Raw genomic sequence first — 12,702 nt, forward strand, 5'->3', positions numbered from 1 at the left:
AGGACTAAATGGATCCAATTTACTGGATTTCTATCCCGCCCATTCTCCCGAAGGAGCTCAGGGCAGCAAACACATCAAATCAAAAACAAGAGCAAAGTGTCTAAAAACAATTAAAAACAGGCGAACTGCAAAGGGTTTGCGTTTCAGCTGAATATTAAGGGAAACTACTGGGCAGTAAGAGTGACTCAACCATGGAATCAACCGCCCAGAAGAGGGGTCACCATACTCTTTTTTTAGCCTCTGGGCTCATCTACATGCCAGAGAAGCTGTTGTGACTGCTGTTGTTGTTGTTTAGTCGTTTAGTCGTGTCCGACTCTTCGTGACCCCATGGACCAGAGCACGCCAGGCACTCCTGTCTTCCACTGCCTCCCGCAGTTTGGTCAAACTCATGCTGGTAGCTTCGAGAACACTGTCCAACCATCTTGTCCTCTGTCGTCCCCTTCTCCTTGTGCCCTCCATCTTTCCCAGCATCAGGGTCTTTTCCAGGGAGTCTTCTCTTCTCATGAGGTAGCCAAAGTATTGGAGCCTCAGCTTCAGGATCTGTCCTTCCAGTGAGCACTCAGGGCTGATTTCCTTCAGAATGGATCGGTTCGATCTTCTTGCAGTCCATGGGACTCTCAAGAGTCTCCTCCAGCACCATAATTCAAAAGCATCGATTCTTCAGCGATCAGCCTTCTTTATGGTCCAGCTCTCACTTCCATACATCACTACTGGTGTGACTGTACAATGCCCCAACTATGTGCACACTACAACCTGCTCTGGTCAGGTCAGTTGCAAATGAAGATAGGTAAAAGAGATGGTCTATCAAAATATTTTGTGAGCAGATGTGGGTATTTCCCCCCTTCTCCTACTGACCTGAAAGGCTGGATTAAGGTAGAATGAAAGTGAGCCCGTGGGAATAACAAGAACTCGCCGCAAACCAGCCCCTGAGAGCAATGAGCACGGATTGCTAGCATTTTATAGCAGCCATAATATATTTGCCAAGTTCTTGCATCCCCTTGTGGCCGATTTCAGAACAACAGGAAGGCCTAGAGAATTTTGATAGAAGTCGCTAGACTGGAATACGAATGCATGACAAATTGACATCTATCTATCTATCTATCTATCTATCTATCTATCTATATCTATCTAATCTATCTATCTTCTGGAAAACTAAAGTAGCTTGCATTATACCCACAGAGCCCTTATTAAGAGAGGCCTGCTGTTGGCAAAAATGGCGGCCCTGGCAATGCCCCTGTGACTCTGGGCAAATAGATAAAACAGAGCATGTGCTTCTCTGGTGCCTATACTATAGAGACATTTGTATTAGCCTCATCTCCCCACTACTCCATAAGTACCCAAAATTCGTTGGATGATGACCTGTGCCACAAACTAGATTTAATGAACATTCACATCAGATTGCTCTCTAAATTGGTAGTTAGTAGTCTTTTATACGGGTGACGCGGGTGGTGCTATGGGTTAAACCACAGAGCCTAGGGCTTGCCGATCAGAAGGTTGGCGGTTCGAATCCCCACGACGGGGTGAGCTCCCATTGCTCAGTCCCTGCTCCTGCCAACCTAGCAGTTCGAAAGCACGTCAAAGTGCAAGTAGGTAAATAGGTACCACTCTGGCGAGAAGGTAAATGGCGTTTCCATGCGCTGCTCTGGTTCACCAGAAGCAGCTTAGTCATGCTGGCCACATGACCCGGAAGCTGTACGCCGGCTCCCTCGGCCAATAAAGCGAGATGAGCACCGCAACCCCAGAGTCGTCTGTGAATGGACCGAACGGTATGGGGTACCTTTACCTTTAACAGATGGAAAAGTATGGTATTTGCCCTGTCATGTTGAAAAACTGTGGAGAATGTTTGAACCTTGAGAGATTTTCTGTGTGAGGGGGAGGGTATGCTATTTTTTATTACTTTTTTCTTTTGAAATTTTGTACCCCTAAGAATTTTGTGCCCAGGGCAACTGCCCCTGTGGCAGTGCCTATGCTACCCTCATAGGATGTGAAGGCTCTGCAACCTCTCCATCCAGGTGCTGGTTGTATATATGTGTAGATAGAACCATATATAATAAAGACACCACGGTCTCTGTTGTGCCTCATTGTCTCAAAAGGGAACGCAAACCCTGGTAAGCATGCCTGGAACCACACACTGCTTGTGGAGATTGGGGTGGCATGTGACAATAATAACACTTTGAACTTGGCCAGGTACCAGATCGGCAACCAGTGCCCATCTCAAAGCACAGGTCACATGTTCTATGCTGGCAAGGCCTCATTCCTGTCAGCAACCGTGCTGCAGCATTCTGCACTAACTGTAGCCTCTGGATCAAGCACAAGGGTCACCCCACTTAGAATGCATTGCAATAATCCAGCCTTGATGTACCCAACACATGAACTGCTATGACCAGACTTCCCTGGTCCAAGAACATCCCTGCCTATCTTTTTCTGCTGAAATGTAGAAAATTCGTAACAGGTTTGGGTGTAATCAGGAATAGGGTTTTTTGTGGGGGAAGACTGTGAGCTCTGTTCATTTTCGGTACTTGGAACAAATTTGTGGATGCAAAAGTCTTTTGTTTCCAGTGTATGTCTTTTGCATCAAGCTGTGGTTGGATACTCATGTTCAGGATTTCAGTGGGTTACGCCCCATTCTCCCTCCCCGTTTTGTTTTGATTTATTGTATTTCCATGACACCGTTCATTCACATTTTTTTCTGTCTCCAGAACCCGCCCCCGACCGACACACACAATAGTCAGTAGGCACCAGGCATGCTTCTGCAATTAGGGGAATATGCCTGGTGCCTACTGACTATTGTGTGTGTCGGTCGGGGGCGGGTTCTGGAGACAGAAAAAAATGTGAATGAACGGTGTCATGGAAATATAATAAATCAAAACAAAACGGGGAGGGAGAATGGGGCGTATTGAAGGATCGGCATAAATAGCATCTTTTCCAGATTAGGGAAGGGTTCCTGAAACACAAATGTAGAATTTTATTGCCTACTACAAAATGAAGGGGGGGGGGACCGATGCAAAGATGGTAGAGCAGGGAGGCTGGTTAGGTGTGAACTTCCATTGGACAGGCTTACTTTTAAAATTGTTGATGCAGATTTTATGTTCAGGCCACTCATTCTAAATATGAGGTCTTTATGTTGGGCTGTGTTTAACTATCCACTAGAGGGCAGTTAAGCATTGGCTTAACCAAAAGCATCTCGCTTCAAGCAACACACAGGTCCACAGGGAAACTTGAACTATTGCCTAAGCCAGGTTGCTGTGATGGATGATATTAATAATTCTTAGCACTTACAGAGACATTTTTGAGTGTCCAGAGCATTGCACATACATTGTCTCAATCATCCGTGCAGCAATCTTGTGAGGAAGGTCTGTGTTATGATCCTCATGCGGAACTGTCGCTTGTCTTTATTGCCTTCCCACTGTGACATTATACAGCCAAACGCTCAGAGAATTTGCAAGCCACCCCATAGCTTTTCCTGGGAGTGAGTTATTTTGCATGCACACTTCGCCAGGGCTAAGTCCCATTGGCCACTGTGGGTCTTACTTCTGAGTAAACATGTATAGGATTGGACTGCATATTGCCAAAAAAGCAAAAAACAAAAAAGGGGGGCATTTTGACAGTGTTCATTGTGATTGATTTACTTTTATTATTTGTCACAATAACTATGGCAATGTTGCTAAGAATTATTTCGGGGGGGGAGAAGGCAGGGTTGGGTTGTATCCTTCAAGTTTCGTAGGAGCTCATCCTGCTTCTTGTGTGACAATTGAATATAACATTATTCAACTCCTCGAACGATTCCATCAACAGTGTCTCCAAAAAAAATTCGCATCACTTGGGAAGACAGGCAAACTAATACCAGTGTACTGGAAGAAGCAAAGATCACCAGTGTTGAAGCAATGATTCTTCAACATCAACTTTATTGGACTGGTTATGTTGTGTGGATGCCTGATGATCGTCTTCCAAAACAACTACTCTATTCCAAACTTAAAAATGGAAAGCGTAATGCTGGTGGTCAACAAAAGAGGTTTAAAGACTGTCTCAAGGCAAATCTTTAAAAATGTAGTAAAAAACCACACCAACAATTGGGAAACACTGGCCTGTGAGTGCTCCAGTTGGAGAACAGCCTTTACCAAAGGTGTCATGGACTTTGAAGACACTTGATGGCAAGGGAGAAATATGCTAAGCGGAAGACATGCTTGGCAAATCCGCACTGTGATCAACTCCCGCCCAGAAACCAATGTCCCCACTATGGAAGGACGTGTGGATCCAGAATTGGCCTCCACAGTCACTTACGGACTCATTGTTAAAACCGTGTATAAGGAAGACAATCTTACTCAGCTACGAGGGATCACAGAAGAAGAAGATTCTGCATCCATGCTGCCAAATGTCCAGCTCTGAGGATTTCATCCCTCTAAAAGCCGTGGCACCAACAAACAAAAGATGCTCTTTCTCCCTCTCTCTCTCTCTCTCTCTCTCTCTCTCTCTCTCTCTCTCTCTCACACACACACACACACACACAGAGTCAGGTAAATGGGTTGTAATGCCATATCCTACGCACAAAATTACAACATGTGTTGTAGCAGTGCACACCATCCGCACGAATTGCAACAGGCCCCAACGTTTGGGGAGATTATTGTGCAATAATGAACTAGATTTGCAATATTATTTGCAGTGGATACATCTCCAATGTTGGCAAGTTTTTCATTTCATTTTGGTATTTTGCTGTAAATATCAGAACTACGAAATGCTGCAGTTAAAGTAGAGGGAGGCGGCTCTTTTGGCTTTGTGCATCTTTATCTTTCTTCATTACATATTTGTATCTTGCCTTTCTTCCCAGGACTTCAAGGTTGTGTATGTTACACTCCCCCCTCCCCGCCCTTAAATGTTTGTAACAGCCCTGAGAGGTAGGGAAGGCTAAGTTAATACATGCGCATAAAGCAGCAGTTCTTGCCAACAGATAACCCGTCTACATACTATGTACCAGACCCAGGAAATCCTGTAGGTATCCCTATGTAATTTCGGGGGGGGGGCATAATTATGGGTCTTTTAAGACAAGGGTTTTCCAGGTAAGTTCCTTAGCGGACTCTTATAAACCACAGCACAGGTAAAACTAAGTTTTGAGTAAGGCACAGGAAACGCCACATCAGCACAGTGGCCATGAATCTAACTGTTCAGAGGATGTACTTGGTAAGATCAAATCAAAATTATTAAAGGCTTGCTGAGCTTCACAGATCTTGAGTATCATTTCCTTCCCCTTCAGACAAAAAATAGTATGTGTAAGATACTTTATATTGTCAAACCTCTGTATAAACATTAATCAGTCCCAGCCAAATGGAACATATACCTAGATAATTCTGATCTATGCTCTTTGTTGTGTGTGTGTGTGTGTGTGTTTGTACGTACGTGTGCATGTTTAAAGAAAGCTGTCTAGCTTTGAAATATTATATTAATAAATGCAATAAAACTGTAAACGGTGCACTGCACCCAGAAAGAGAACCTCCATTCATCTGATATGGAATGTGTTATGAATGATTTACTGAGCTTCAGCTGACATCTGAACAAAGGAGGATGAGAGCGGTAATATATTTCAAATTATGAAGACACAGGGCCTTATAAAGATGCCTCTGCTGTAGATTATGTCTAGACAAGTTATTGCTAAAAATTAAATGGGAGCCTCTCCAAATGACGGGATTTCACAATAGGGTTATAATAATCTGTATACTGTAGAACAGTGTTCCCTGTACTCCTGATAACTGTAGTTGCTCATTTCCCCCCGAATTAAAACCCAGAGATATGCAGAAAAGGAAGAGCAAGAATTACACTATCTCCAAGGAGCCCCTCTCTGTGTTTCTGCGTGAGTCCCTGTTCGTTATATCCAGCACCTTGGGTCTGGTGCTGGAGCCCATAGGTACAGTGGTACTTCTGGAAGTGAACAGGATCCGTTCCGGAGCCCCGCTGCATCCTGAGTAGAACGTAACACGCGTCTGCGCGTGCACGGGTTGCATTTCCCCACGTGTGACGTCATTTCGAGCATCTGTGCATGCGTGAGCGGCGAAACCCGGAAGTAACGCACTCCGTTACTTCTGGGTCGCTGCAGAGCATAACCTGAAAACACTCAACCTGAAGCATATTTAACCTGAGGTATGACTGTAAGGTTAAATATGCTTCACCAGAAGCGGCTTAGTTATGCAGGCCACATGACCCGGAAGCTGTACGCCGGCTCCCTCGGCCAATAAAGCGAGATGAGCGCCGCAACCCCAGAGTCGGTCACGACTGGACCTAATGGTCAGGGGTCCCTTGACCTTTACCTTTATGACTGTAAGGCATTTCAGGACCACGGATAGCTCTACGTGAGCAACCTGATCCCACAGAGGTTGAGAGCAGACTGGGGGCTTTTAAGCTTCAGGCCACCTCTTCTAGGCTCCACCCCCTTGTGGAACTTCAGATTCTTAAAGGGCCGACCCTCAGGCCTGAAGACAGAGTGACACTCCCTTCTTGATTTCATAGCTGGAGGCCCTGTACTACTAGGGCAATAAGCAGCGGGGAGGCATTTGGTTCCTGAGGCTCAGGGGAAGGTGCATCAGCACCCTTCGCAAACTACAGCTCTCAGCATTCCTGGTTGTGAGGGGAACCATGACTGTTTAAAGTGGTATGATACAGCTTTAAATGTATAATGCAGAGGTGATCCCATAAACTAATTATGTGTTGTGGTTTACGCCTGGGATGAGGTGCAGACTGCCCTGTTTTCAGTTGGAAAACATATGGAGACAACCGTTCATATGCGAGTACAATAAATAGCGAAGAGTGAGAGTGTTTATTTTTACCATATTATTGTGTTTTATACAAACATGATATAATGCAGCTTTGGACTTCCTTTAGTGTATGATGGCCAAATCCAATTTTAAGTTCATAAAATATGCACTCATTTAAACAAATGATGTTGTTGCGAAGCCAGACACTTTAGGGAGCAGACAGTTTGCAGACATGCACTAAAGCTGCATTTTTCTGTTTCCAACATAAAAAGCACTTAAGCAGTAAATGCCATATTTAGCATTTTTCCCAGGGACCGATAAACTCCAGAGGCATGAATAAGCAGCAGCAGGATGGCTCTCGCAGTCTACAAAGAGTATCTTAAATAATAAAATCTGGTTATCCTCATGTCAGGGCAATTAAACGAAAAACACTCTCCCTTTTTTTGCAGCTACCGTGGAGCTAAAATGTGTGGGGCTGCCACAAAACAGATTAAATAATTTGTCAAGTTCCGCAGGGGGAAGAGCTTCTCTACTTGGTGCGCTCAGAAACTCTGAATATCTGGTTTTTTTGTGTTATCATTGTCTTCTATTGCAAGGCTGTGTCCTTCAAACAGCAATTTATAAGATTGTGTACACATTACTGTTTACTCTGGCTCCAATGTGTTCCCATTGCTGGACTTTGAAGTCGAGTACCCCTGACATTAGCCACAATCCATATTTACCCTGTAGTTTCTTGAGAAATACTGTTGATTGATGAGCTTTCCGGCAAACCAGCTTCCATCATTGAAAAAGTAAGCTGTGGTTCAGCTGGTGTGTCTATTTGAGACAGCCATTGGGCATGTGCAGATGATAGCTTCCTTGAATAAGTGCGGGGGGGGGGCAAGAATGCCACCTTGTTCCATGCACACATCATGCACTGTGTTGAGGTGTGACGCACATGCCAGAGTGTGCATGCCATGTGGGCTGTGTGATTAAGGTGAGTATGTCACACAGAGTGCATGGGCAGCCGCTGCAAATTTTCCCTTCTTGAAAATTTTGGGGGGCCCTTCTGCCCCCAGCCTCCCCTAGATGGTGCCTAGGCAGGGGGGCAGGTGTGTGAAAGCAAATCGGATAACATGTATCAGGTGAAGACATCCTTGCCCCCTCTGCTGTTTACACCTATATTTAAATGTGAACGGAAACACAGTGGCAGGAAGAGAGGGGGACAACCTTGCTCTGTTTGAAGTCACTAAGATGTACATATAGTAGCCTATATGTACCTAGGTGGTGCTGTGGTCTAAAACCACAGAGCCTAGGGCTTGCCGATCAGAAGGTTGGCGGTTCGAATCCCTGCCACAGGGTGAGCTCCCGTTGCTCTGTCCCAGCTCCTGCCCACCTAGCAGTTCAAAAGCACGTCAAAGTGCAAGTAGATAAATAGGTACCACTCTGGTGGGAAGGTAAATGGCATTTCTGTGTGGTGCTCTGGTTCACCAGAAGCGGCTTAGTCATGCTGGCCACATGACCCGGAAGCTGTATGCCGGCTCCCTCGGCCAGTAAAGCGAGATGAGCACCGCAACCCCAGAGTCGTCCGCGACTGGACCTAACGGTCAGGGGTCCCTTTACCTTTACTAGTAGCCTAAACCTGCCATTTGCTCTGGCTGTCCTCTTACTTCTTTGCAATTGCCTCTAAGCATCTCTGAAGCGCCCAACACCTTCACCTGACTGCGAAATTTGCAAGCAAGAGAACTGTCTCATTTCCCCCACCCCCTTGGACTCAGAGGGACTATTAATTGCATTGTTCACGTTTTAAACAAACAATGTGTGCGCTTAGCTCTCTGTAGGCAATTGCTGTTATGATTCTGTATAATTAGAGTTGCAAGTAGAGAAAAAACAGTTCCCTATTGATATTTGCCATTTTTATTCCAACTAAGACCTGCCGAATACAGAGATTACCCAGCTTTACCATTAAGCACAAACACACAAATGTTCCTGTGTGCTCAGTCCCTATTCCAGGCTTCCTCAAACTTGGCCCTCCAGATGTTTTTGGCCTACAACTCCCATGATCCCTAGCTAGCGGGACCAGTGGTCAGGGATTGTGGGAATTGTAGTCTCAAAACATCTGGAGGGCTGAGTTTGAGGAAGCCTGCTCTATTCCATGAGCAGTTCTGAGTGACATGGAAGCACATTGTCTATGGCAAACGCAGCTTTATTAAAACTCAGGCTATGTGAGTTCTAAGTGGAACTCTGGCTAGTAACCTCACAGCTTCTGGGACCTATTGACGTTTTTAAGCTGTCTTCAAGGGACAGCTCCACTTACTAAGCTTGACAGAGTTAACCTTTTACCTATGAACTGTTACCATTCTGTAATCTCCAACATGGCCAGATGTTTGTTCACCCGCAAATCCCCTGTTTTATTCCTATCTTGAGAAAAGCAAAGGGGATTAAGAGACAAGGAACTTGGTTAAGCAGGTATTGTTAATGTTGCTTGCTAACATAGCACAATGCACAGGTAGTGGAAAGGTTTTTGGAGCTGCAAAGTGGTTATACTGGAAAACACAGGTAGGGAACTCGCAGCTAACCGAAAGTCAAGTATTTTGTTTTGAAAGTTAGTGGAAACTTTGGTGGGAAGATGCAAGGACAATCAAAGAAACATTTAAACATTTCGGTGTAGCTCACACCCATCTCACTGAGTTTAAGATAAGAGGCTCGTTTATAATCATATTTTGCGAATTATTCATGTCCATATGTAGCTGTATTGTTTTATACTTTCTGGATTTCTCGGGATCATATTATAAAGTAGTTGTGTTCTGTATTAAAAATCAAGCACTGCTAGGAGCTGTTCCTTTTTGTTTTCCAGTGTATTTCTTACCAATTAAAAAATTGGTGTGCAGCAAGCTAGTTTTCATCCCAAAAGTGTGGCCCGGGGGCGGGGGGGGGGGAATGAGAACCACTGTGCTATGGAAGCACTTACAATGCCATCTGTCATTCACTAAAGGTGTCCAGAGATGGAGACTGCTAACAGATCCCTGTCTATTTCCTTGCAAGAGCTTCACCTTGGCTCTGACAAGAACATTAATAAAAAAGTGTGATGGGGTAGCGATGCTGAGCGACGGAAGCTACAAGTCAGTGCAAATCTGGAGAACACAGACAGCCTGTAGCCTAATAAATGGTACCCTTTCTACAGCCTGAGTCATCCCTTGATGTGCTGGTCTTTAATGAAAATCGATGCTGCCCTGCCTAGTACCAAGTTACATGTTCGAATTGCTGCGGATGACAAATGGCAGTAGCTCATGTCTTGCCTCCCACCTCGCTCAGATTTCTCTGGAGCCAGCTTAGTCTCAAGGAGAGATCAAATTTCCTTTAGATGCAAAAGGGGTGCAGTTATGCTTGTGCCAGAGCTGGATGGGGCAGAGACCGTCTCATACCATCTAACACTTGGAAGCCGAAATCTGGCACACCACATTCCCAGACATCATCTTCCCATTTTTTTTTATTGTGGGACTAGGTGGCTGTTATGTACTGAGCTGAATCCTAGAACAATAGGATCCAGAATGCAGCAGTCTGGTTGGTCCGCATGAGCCACCCAATCCAGCTCCAGGTGGAAGTGAATCAGTGACCTGATTGGCCTGCAGGAGCAGCCAATCAGGCTCCTGGATGAAGTGAATCAGCAACCTGATTGGCCTGCAGGAGCAGCCAATCAGGCTTCTGAAGGAGGTGAATCCACAACCTGATTGGCTTACAGGAGCAGCCCGGAATTAGCCAATCACGCGGGGCCCATTGTGTAAATAATGTATATATAGCTAGACATTTTGGGAAAAGATTCATTCATTGCTACTATGAGCTGAATAAAGAGCATGAAATTCACACTCGACTCCGAGTATATTTCAGCGGCCATTTCAGTTGCTGTGTTCTCGATCAATTTCACACCATGGTTTTCTCCCCTAAAAAGTGGGGGGGGGGGAGGACACAGCGCCTCCAAACAGAGATCACAGCTCCAAGAAAAGTGCTTTTTCCGGGGAGAGCGAAATTGCCACATGAAATTGCAGAAGATCATGGCAGCCATAACAGGATACTTGTGGGTTATGCAGTTTCTACAGCTTGCTCAAATGTGGAACTTACAGTGGGGAAAAGATGGCATTATGTTAAACTTTGTTAAAAAGGTTTGATTTTTCTCTGCTTGGCTCGATGGGTCGGCTGCACCAGTTTAGAATAGGGGTAACTTGTTCTGGCTTCCTGTACCTAGGATTGTCTTGCCATCAGCTTTCACGCAGCTGTAGGGGCCTGTTAAAAAGCTGGCAACCCCATGGTGAGCAAAGTAACTGTTTTGTGTGGGTGGGTCTGGAGTGCTAGAATTTGGGCAAAAGGTCTGAAAGGGAAAAACCCAGAACAAAAGGGCATTTCCCCCAAGTACTGATACCCACCAGAGGTGTGAGGTTGCTATGGCAACATGCCGACAAAATGCTGTGTATGAGGAGGCCTGAAATAAAGAACAGCAGGATCCAACAGTTTCCGAAGTTTCTTTCTTTTTTAATTTAAAGACCAGCAAAGTCACTCCGAATCAAATTTGTTACATTTCCAGCACACCTGGGTCTCCAACTGTTGTTGGACTACAACTCCCATCATCCCTAGCTAGCAGGATCAGTGGTCAGGAACAATGGGAGTTGTAGTCTAACAACATCTGGGGACACACAGGTTGAGAAATACTGTGTTGGGCTGCAATCTTGAACCCACTCATTTGGGAATAAGCTCTGTTGAATTCAATGGGACTTATTTCTGAGTAGATATGTTATGTACTGAGCTTGGATCCTGGAATAATAGGCTGGTAGGAGCAGCCCAATCAGGCCCCAGGAGAAAGTTAATCAGCCTATTAGGTTGGTAGGATCCTAGTATGCAACAACCGATTGGCCTGCAGGAGCAGCCCAATCAGGCTCCAGGAGGGAAGCAGAGTCAGCCAATAACAGGAGACCCATTGTGTAAATAATGTATATAAAGACAGGTTTTGGGGAAAATTCATTCACTGTTTACGAATGCCAGCATCTTTTCTGTGCTTTGATAACTACTTCCAGTTTCTTTCATCCTTGAGCCGATTCTGGTCTCTTTCTGATCGCCCTGGAGGAAGCTCAGTGGAGTGAAATGCCGAACCTGTTTCCAGTATACAGCTTAGGACAAATCTCTTTACCTCGGCCAGCCTCTGGCTATTTTGGACTACAACCCCCATCAGCCTCAGCCAGGCTGAGCTGGCTGAGGCTGATGGGAGTTGTAGTCCAAAACATCCTAATGGCCTTCGATTGAGAGAGGCTGGTCTAGGCCTTTGGATGACTGGATGTTTTCTCTTCCCCTGTTTGCTGCTGTTTTGTTGCTTTGTCATGCTTTGCTTTTTGTGGTTTTCGTTTATTATAGGAATGTAAATTGTACTTACCTTATTTGTGGTATTTTTGCAACTTGCTACGGGACCATGATTAGGGGGAAAGCGGGGTGTGGTGTGGGAAAGAGATGTATACATAACAAACAAAAAGTATTACCAGCCGTGAAAATGGAATAATGCCTTCAGGCTGCAGTCCTGTACATTTTTTACTGAGATGTAAGGCCCACTGAGCCCAGTGGGACCGACTGAGTGCATTGGGTTAAACTGTTTGATGTAGCATACAGTGGTACCTCAGGTTACAGATGCTTCAGGTTACATACGCTTCAGCTTACAGACTCTGCTAACCCAGAAATAGTGCTTCAGGTTAAGAACTTCATTTCAGGATGAGAACAGAAATTGTGCTCCGGCGGCAGCAGGAGGCCCCATTAGCTAAAGTGCTGCTTCAGGTTAAGAACAGTTTCAGGTTAAGAACGGACCTCCGGAACGAATTCAGTACTTAACCTGAGGTACCACTGTATTAGTCTTGGTCTCACAACAGGCCAGGCCAGCAAGATGCAAACGGAGACAGGGCTCCTGCACCTTTAATAGCTGCATAGATGGAGAAATTTCAGCAGGTAT

This window comes from Podarcis filfolensis, assembly GCF_964270895.1.
Source record: "Podarcis filfolensis genome assembly, chromosome: 11".
NCBI classification, from domain to species: Eukaryota; Metazoa; Chordata; class Lepidosauria; order Squamata; family Lacertidae; genus Podarcis; species Podarcis filfolensis.